General features: G+C 37.3%; 1 pseudogene; it reads right to left on the reverse strand.

Annotated features, from left to right (window-relative positions):
- Positions 1 to 4,020: 4,020 nt before the first annotated feature.
- Zfp936 (zinc finger protein 936) lies at positions 4,021 to 8,131 on the reverse strand (annotated as a pseudogene).
- Between the last annotated feature and the right edge of the window lie 1,714 nt (positions 8,132 to 9,845).

Below are 9,845 nucleotides of genomic sequence, written 5' to 3' on the forward strand. Positions count from 1 at the left end.
AAGGTTCAACTGGGTTCTGCCAACTGGTGGACTGTGGGGTGCCTTCACTGACAGCGGCTTACTTATAGTTGTGAAGAATGGGAGACCTGGAGGAGGGCTGACCCAAAGCAGCTGAGTGAATATGGAAAATACAACAGGAGCTAGCTTGTCTTCTGCCACTCCACAGGCACTGCTTCCTGGCCTTTTGATCCTCTCCTTTTCAAACTTAAAGCTCCCTCCCTAACAATTCATCCACACTGCAGAGCTCTCTCTAAATACCTGACTTCCCCAGCCTTACAGTGACTTCTCTTTCAGTCTTGGGTTCCCCGACAACAACCTCCATGTCATCAGGAGTCAAACAACTCAGGGCTCCTGAATGAATATTTTGCAAGGAAGCAGAATGCGATCCCATCCAAACAAGTAGATTTTCATGCCTGGAGGTTTCCTTTCTCTCATTACAGGTATAATAGACTCCAGCAAGGGTAATGATAACATGTGTCCTTCTAAATTCCAAAGCTGCTCATTCCCCACACTTGCCATGAACTGACTCTTGTGGCTTTGATCAAGTGATGAGTCACTTTCTAAAGACGTGTATTTTCAGTTTTTCTCCTTATCATTCCTTGCACCCTTTCCTCATTTTGTGAATACTTGTGCTGGGAAACATTTAAGCATCAAGTCTAAGTTTCTGATGCTAGTAAGCTTACTTCTATTGAATCAATAAGGCTGAAGTAAAGAAGAACTTAGGATTCACACCTTACTCCTATGGCATGTTCATGGGACTAAATGCCCTAAGATAACTGGCTGTCTATCTACGGGGCCTTACTTTGATTTCCAGCACCTACAAAACAGCTTGATAACTATTTGTAGTTTGCATCATGGAGGACTAGATGCCACATTCTGGTCTCCACTAGTACCTGCCATGCATTTGGTATATGGTGGCAATCTTTAAATACTGAAACTAAATTATTTTAATTAAAAAAATACCATATAAAGAAAACTTTTTTTACTATAAGTAACCATACACACCCGCGCGCGCGCGCGCACACACACACACACACACACACACACCACTACCACCACCACTACCACCACCACCACCGTTTACCTTTCTGGTGCCCTAGAAGCCAGAAGATTGCATCAGATGTCCTGTACCAGGAAATACAAGGACCTCTGAGCTACCTAATGTACGTGCTAGAACCAATCTTTGGTACCCAAGAGGTGAAGTACTAGTGATCAAGATTTCATGGTTTTCATTTTCATGGTTAATACAATTCTTTAGATGTAAGGTTTTGTTTGGCTGTGGGTGTTTACATCTGTCTGAGTAAGGGGTGGGTGGAGCCTCTTGGAGGAGAGCCATGCTAGTTTCCTGTCTGCAAGCATTATAGGGTATCATCGATAGTGTCAGGGATCAGTGCTTACCCACGGGAGGATGGTTCTCAAGGCGGGCACTGATTGGTTGGCCATCCTCTCAGTCCTTGCTTCATCCTCAATCTCTGCATTTTTTTGTACACAGGATAAGATTTGAGTCGAAAGATTTATGGGTGGATCTGTATCCCTATCGCTTCACCAGGGTTCCTGCCTGGCCACAAGAAGCAGCCTCCAAGGATCCATATCCCCAATGTGATTCACAACTAAGAACACATCCCTACCCCCTTCCAACCCACCCCTGCACATTGCTCCTTTGGTGCCTCTGCTATATCAATAGGAATCCCAAGAGAAACAACTAACGTGGACCCTTGGGGCTCTCAGAAGCTTAACCAGCATTTATACCTTCCCTTGCATATGTTACAGATATGCTGCTTCGTCTTTATGTGGTTGCCAAATATTTGGTGTGAGGAGAGGAGGGCAGGTATCCAAAAAGCTATTTCCTGACTGTATTTGGAATATGTTCATTTAGCTGGGTTGCCTTGTCTGGCCTTGCTGAGAGAGGAAGCACCTAGCCTTGTAGAGACTTGATGTGTTAGATTAGGGGGATATCCAGAGGTGGTGAAAGGATGGTGAGAGGGGGTAACTGGAGAGGGACAATGAGTAAAATGTAAAATTAATAATAAACAAACTAAAGAAAAGGATTCATTAAAATCAGTCAGAGTCCAGTCAGATTCTATCAGGAAATTTCCCATAATTTGAGATATACTCTAATTTTTGAGAAAGGATAGCCTACATAGCCATGGCAGTCCTGGAACTCCCTATGTGGCCCCTGTTGGCCTCAAATACACACAGATTGTCATGCCCCTATCTCCCAAATTCTGGGATTACAGGAAAGCACTTGTAATCCTGGCTGAGATGTGCTTTCCAAATGACTTATTTTGAATAAAGTAATGAATAAAAAGATAAAATAACACTTAAACAATCAGTTTTGATGAATAGTAATATTTCCTGATATTCAATAATAAATTAAATTGGCAAATAACTTCATACATTCTTTATAATTTGGGTATTTTCTTTCCTCTCTTACCAATTTGAAATGATGGAACTCTGTGTGTGCATACTCCCACTCCATGGTGTAGGTAGCAGTAGGAGGACAACTTACACTTATCTTTTATCTAGTTCCATTATAATGTTCTGATTATAAAACCAGTGGAGTTGTTTAGCTACAAGTGAAGTCATTGGACCCTATTTGGGTTTTAAATTATTTATGCATGTATTAGATGTGTGGGTTTATATGCCGGAGCCCAAATTTGGAAATAAGACGAAATCCTGGCAGGATTAATATGGGTCTCTCAGGGATTAAACTGAGCTTATCAGGCTGAGTAGCAACCAATTTTACACACTGAGACAGTTCTCTGGCATGCAGATCATTCATTTTCATTTTAAAAGTGTTATGAACAAATGATTATTCAGAATAAACTAATACAATCTAAAACAAAGCATTATATGATTTTCATTTGTAAATACAATTTATAATTTAAGTTGGCCTGATTTTCTCCCTCTTTAGATTCCAATGTGTTTATGATCTAAAGACAATAATTTACTGATATAATATTTCAACTTATATGAGCATCAGTGAGGTGGCTAAGCAGGAAACATCCATGGAGTGCAAAACTGACAGCCTGATTGTGATTATCATATAATGATGAACAAAAGTAGACATCACAAAGCTGTCTTCCAGTCTATGCAAACACAAACACACACACACACACACACAGAGAGAACAAATTTTTAAAGACATATTGTTCCTGTTACAGAGTCTAGCACTTCTAAGTAATTCTCTTAAAATGCAGTAGTTCATGATGGAGTGTTCAATGATAACTAATGGGGACATGAAGAAGCATGGAAGGCCAAATGATATATGCTTATCTATAGCATATCAAGCTATGATGTGAGATACACATTGGATTGTGGATTATTCTAGTTTATTACAACTCTACTAGATAAGTGAAAATACTACTTTGGATACACACATTATGACATTATGTATTTCTCTTATTCTCTAACACTAAGTATTTTAACTTTAAACTGTTAGTAAGGTTGGTAAGGCTAGTAAGGCTAGTTAGCAGGCTAGTAAGAAAAAGAGGCATAGCAGTAATTTTTCTGGTAATTGAATGTGATGTCACAATCTTTACCAAATTCTTTGCAGGAATGGGATTTTTCTCATGAATGAATGTTTTTCTTATTACCTCATGTAAATATGATAGATAAATGCTTTCAAATATTTAAAGGACTAGAGGCATGACCAAACATTTAAGTTTATGTCTAGGACCTCGGGTCACATTGTCATTCTGTAATTCCTACTCCAAAACTACCCAAGGGCTTCTTCAGAGCCAGCATGTGTGTACAGAAAGCCATATAAAAATACAATGACAGCACATACTTAAAAATAAACAAATTATTAAACAAATAAATTTGTACTCATGTTTTTCTTGTATAAGCATTCACTCCTATAACAACTGTGTTGAGGCATCTACAGGCTTCCTTATTGTGGTTTGATTCATATAAGAGAAAACAAGAATGTGTGTTTGTAGTCAGAGAAATCCATCCTTCTAAGTTGATTGTATCATTTGGGAAGATTTAAGTAATGCTTTACATCCACGTGCCATTTCTAGTTCCCACTCCCTGCTCCATGCTGCAGGTTGAAGTTGTGAGCTCTGAGCATCCTCCTGTAGCTGCCATGTCTCAGAACTAATGTAATAATAATTTGATGGTGTGGAACCATAAGCCAAATTAAAAGGTTTTACAGGTTGCCTTAGACATTATGTTTTATAACAGCAAACAGAAAAGACAGCAATACACACTCAAAAAGATATATACCTAGATGAGTTATTTGTGTAATTAAAGAGAAGAGTAAAATCTAAGAGGCTTATTTCCTTTTCATTTAAATCCAGTGGTTTTGTGCAGATGAGTTCGCAGGTGCATTTAAAATAAAAAGGAACATTGTGCTTGAATAAGCGTTTGACACTTATCTATTTTTCTCCAGAACATTCTTGTGTAGCTGAACATGGAAGTGATCTTACCAAATCCTTTATAGTTGATTCCCTTCATTAATAGTTCGTTCATATCCTCAAATACTGTGATATGCAAGAGTTTTAAGAGATTGGTCACGTTCCAAAGGCTGTACTCTTGTGAAGATGACAGTGAAATGTAAAAGTTTAACATATGTAACTACATTTATATATTCTGAGACACATATATTTTATGTTTATATATTTGACACACACACAAATTACATTTTATTACATTGATTACATTCAGGGGTTCTATCAAGAATGTGTTCTTTTTAGGGGTTGGGGATTTAGCTCAGTGGTAGGGCGCTTGCCTAGCAAGCGCAAGGCCCTGGGTTCGGTCCCCACCCCGAAAAAAAGAAAAAAAAAAAAGAATGTGTTCTTTTATGTAGAGTACTGTGATGAGTAAAGTCTTTAGTACTGTGAGTCCATTCATAAGGTTTCTCTACAGTATGTGTACTTATGTGCATTCGGTGATAAAAGGATTTGCCATTTGCTTGCATTCCCTAGGCTTCTGTCTAGTATGAATACTGTCATGATAATTATGGAAATGTGCAAATTCTTCACAATATTAGGTATATTCCTAAGGTTTCTCCCCAGAATGATTTTTTCATGCCTTTGAAGATGACTGTGATGTGAAATGGCTTTATCACATTGCTTACAGTAATATGGATTCTCTCCAGTATGTGTTCTTGTACACACTTGGGGATGACTCTGATAGGCAAAAGCTTTACCATATTGAGTCCATTTACAAGGTTTCTTTCCAATATGTTTTCTGCATTTGGTGGTAACTGTGATGTTCAAAGTGTTTACCATATTGCTTGCATTCACGGGGCTTCTCTCCAGTATGAATACTGTCATGATGATGATTACAGAAATGTCCAAAGGCTTTACAATATTAAATACATTTTAAGTTTTCTCTCTAGGATGATTCTTTGATTCTTTGTATGTTTTTGAAGATGACTGAGATTTAAAAAAAAAACCAACCATAGTACAATCTGTGTGATAAGTTCCATAGACTAAAGTGAAATCTTCAAAAGAAGGAGGCCTCCTGGAACTCGTTGTGTACTCTTGTACAGAACAACATATTGAGCCGAGGTTCTCTTGGCAATTTGTCTGTTGTATCGTCTTCTTTTTTTTTTTTTTTTCTTATTTAAAAGATGTTCCTGATAGCCGAGACTGGGACTTTATAACCTTACCTCCGGGGAAGTAGGTGCTTTACTTCACAAATCATTTACAAAATAACATAATAGTGGTAAGACAGACAAAAACCCTTTTCAACAATAAATGATAATATAGCCATGCGTGTGTCATCAGAAGTGGGTCCTGGCATATTGTTAAAGAAAACATTACATTAAGAGAAGAACTGAGGGGTTGGGGATTTAGCTCAGTGGTAGAGCGCTTGCCTAGGAAGCGCAAGGCCCTGGGTTCGGTCCCCAGCTCCGAAAAAAAAGAACCAAAAAAAAAAAAAAAAGAAGAGAGAGAAATAGTTATAAATTATACTTTGCAGATTTATAAAAAGATAGGAACTCAACGTTTGATAATGATTGCCCATAAATATTGATTAACTTATATAGGAATTAGATATTACTAATACGTGCCCATAAAAAATTTATGAACCTGGTCTAGGAAGGATGCTCTTACCTTTTAATGATTTTCGTGCTTTTTTGTGTCAAATGATGATGATGTTACCTTTTCCATCCATGATTGCTTCACTGAACACACTTCATAGAAGATAAAAAACATGTATGATTTTGTATTTTCTTGTGCCAAATGAGTATGATGACATTTGTTCTATTTGACTGCTCAACTGACAGATCTTTTCAGAGTTATAGTAATTGTTTCTTTGTGCATAAAAACCCGTGCCTCACACTGCCTCTTTGTTTTTTCTGTTTGACATCACTGAATACTTACCATGCTGGCTGGGGTGGTCTGTGACAAGCCTTTATCACACTGATTGCAGTTGGACAGGTTTGCACCAGTATATATTCTTTTACATATTTGACATTAACTTTAACATGAAAAGTCTTCACCATGTTGCTTACACTCACAGGGTTTCTCTTTCATACATGTTGATTTGTTTTAAGATAACAGTATTGTGAACATGGTTTATCATACCAATCATATTTCTAGGGTTTGTCTCCAGCAATATTTTTTTTTCTATCTGGAGACTACAGTGACATGCAAAGACTTCACCATGCTGAATCACTTCATAGTGTTTCTCTCCAGTATGAATGGTTTCAAGTCTTTACCACCCGGCTGACATTCATAGTTTCTTTCTAGGATGTGTTCTTTTATTCCAAGAAGACCATACTACTCGATGGGTTTACCACATTGATTACATTCTCAGCAATATATTTTCTTTAATGTATTCAGAGAAAACTGTGTTGTAAAAAGGCTTTGTCACTTCTATTATACTTGTGGCATTTCTCTTATATCTGTTCTTTTCTACGTTAAGAGATAACTGTGCATTGCAAAAAGCACATTTCTTGTGTTTATATGGTTTCTCTTTAGTATAAATTCTTTCATGATGGTGAAGACTACACACATGTCCAAAGACGTGACTATGTCAAATACCTTTATGAGTTTGTCTCCCTATAATGATGATTCTGCTTATGTTTTTAGAAACTATTGTATGTTTTTAAAGACTTCAACCACAGTGAATACATTCATACGGTTTCTTCAGTATGATTCCTTTTATGGTATCGGAGAGCACTGCTATATGCAAAAACTTTACCACATTGTGTACATTCATAGGGTTTCTCTCCAGTGTGTGTTCTTAGATGAATTTGGAGAGTACTACTTTGTGAAAAACCTTTATCACATTGATTGCATTTGTAGGGTCTCTCTCCAGTATGTACTCTTTTATGCGCTTGGAGACTAGGGTGTTGTGAAAAGGTTTTATCACATTGATTACACTTGTAAGGTTTCTCTCCAGTATGTGTTCTTTCATGAGTCTGAAGATGACTGAGACATACAAATGATTTACTGCACTGATTGCATTTATAAGGTTTCTCTCCAGTATGTGTTCTTTCATGTATTCGGAGATGACTTTGTTGTGTAAAGGCTTTATCACACTGATTACATTTGTAGGGCTTCTCTCCAGTATGTACTACTCTATGTGTTCGGAGATGACTTCTTTGTGCAAAGGCTTTACCACATTGATTACATTCATAAGGTTTCTCTCCAGCATGTGTTCTTTTATGCACCACCAAAGTAAGCTGATGTGCAAAGCTTTTGCCACATTGATTACATTCATAAGGTTTCTCTCCAGTATGTGTTCTTTTATGCAACACCAAAGTATTCTGATGTGCAAAGGTTCTGCCACATTGATTACATTCATAAGGCTTCTCTCCAGTATGTGTTCTTCTATGCAAAATCAAAGTATTCTTATGTGCAAAGGCTTTATCACACTGATTACATTCATAGGGTTTCTCTCCAGTATGTGTTCTTTCATGTATTCGAACACAGCTCTGTCGTGAAAAGGCTTTTTCACATTGATTACATTTGTAGAGTCTGTCAACAGTATCTGTTCTTTTACGTTTTTGTAGACTACTACGTGCTTCAGAGGATTTCTCTCCAGTTTGAATTCGTTTGCGCTTTTGAAGATGACTGTGACATGTGAAGGCTTTATCACATTGTGTATATTCATATGATTTCTCTCCAGCATGACTTCTTACATGCCTACAAAAATTGGAACATGTAAAACTTTTATGAAATTCATTACACTGACAAATCTTTTTTATCTATCTAAATTTTACAATCTGGTCTAATTACAAGGTATTATCACATCTTAAGGTTTTATCCCACTGTTTCCAGTTTTCTCTGTGGGTTGTTTTGCAACACTAGAGACCCCCGTGATGATCAGGGCATTTATTATATGACACACACTTATCCCAGACTTTTTCTACATGAAGATTTTCCAATATTTGAAGAAAACTGCAGGAACTCAGAGCTTTGCTACTCTGATTGCATCCATAAGTTTTCTTACACTGTGAGTCATCCTGTATTTGAAAACTGAAGGACAAACAGAATTTCCACATTTCTAATGCTCATTTTCTGGAGTATAAGTTTGTGGAGATATTCAAAATGAAAACAAAGGGATTACAAACTTGTATCACATTCAGGAAGTCTCCTCACAGTGGAGAGTACCACAGGTCATCTAATTGTCCAAGAAAAGAGAGATGCTCTGCTTCTTTCATTATCCATATGCTCTTATGGCCTGTATGAAGTGTGACATATGATATACCTATTTAAAAAAACAAAGAGTTTTCACCTTGCCTTCACACAGCTTGACTTTTGTGCCTTGCAGACATGAAGTGTAGGGATTAGGCTTCCTCCACAACAATATTCTTAACTCTCATAAACTTCCCCTCGCACTAAACTTAGCAAATTTAAGTCAAGTGTCAAAGTCAAGCTTTGCTTTGGACTATTTGCTTGTGGGAAGGTTGTGGACATTTACCTATCACCTCTTCAATGCATATAAACTTTGCAATCTCAGAGTGGTATGAAAGTAAACAACATGACAGTTCTACATTTTACCTCTCTCTACACTTAGCAAATTTTCTTCAAAAGAACATTAGAATCAGCTTTTATACACAAAAAAATTACCTTCCATGTCTTCTGTCACTTTGAAAATGTTCTTCAATATTATGGTCTTCCCAATTGTATCCTAAAATACAGTACAAGAAAATGTATGATACATTAGTGTAAATGAGTCAATAAGCCATTATCTTCAGTGCACCTGAGAACCATGTCTCCTTTATTCACCTCATTCTTCCTCATTCTCATTCAGGATTACAAAAGAGCATCAGTAACCAAGAAACAGTTGTCTCCCGACCCCCTTATTTTAAAACTTAAAGGAAAACTCAGTTTTACCTATAGCGGTGAGGTTCCTGTAGGTCTCCACCATCACATCTTTGTAAAGTCTCTTCTGAGATGAATCCAGCAAGGACCACTCTTCCCAAGTGAAGTTTATGTGTAAATCATCACAGGTCAGTGCATCCTAAAATATCCCATACGTGTGTACACAAAGAAAGATAGTGATAACACTGCAGTGAATATTTCATTGACAATATATTCATGTAATTCTGATGATTCCCACAGTTAACCCATGACAGAGAATGCATGCTATAATCATGAAATCATTTGAGAAGCCAACCTAATTATCAGGTTTACCTGCCATCACTGTGCCCTCTGAGCAGTCTATAGCCTAGCAAAATGCCAATTAACATACATACATACACACAGACACACACACACAGACACACACACACAGAGAGAGAAAGAGAGAGACAAAGAGAGACAGAGACAGAGATACAGAGAGAGAGAGAGATACAGATTAATACCACTGAGAAATTGTATAAACAAGTATGAACTACCAAAAACTACGAACAAGCTGGGTTTATTTGCTCATGCCTTTAATAC

This window comes from Rattus norvegicus, chromosome 1 (genome assembly GCF_036323735.1).
Source record: "Rattus norvegicus strain BN/NHsdMcwi chromosome 1, GRCr8, whole genome shotgun sequence".
Classification (NCBI taxonomy): Eukaryota; Metazoa; Chordata; class Mammalia; order Rodentia; family Muridae; genus Rattus; species Rattus norvegicus.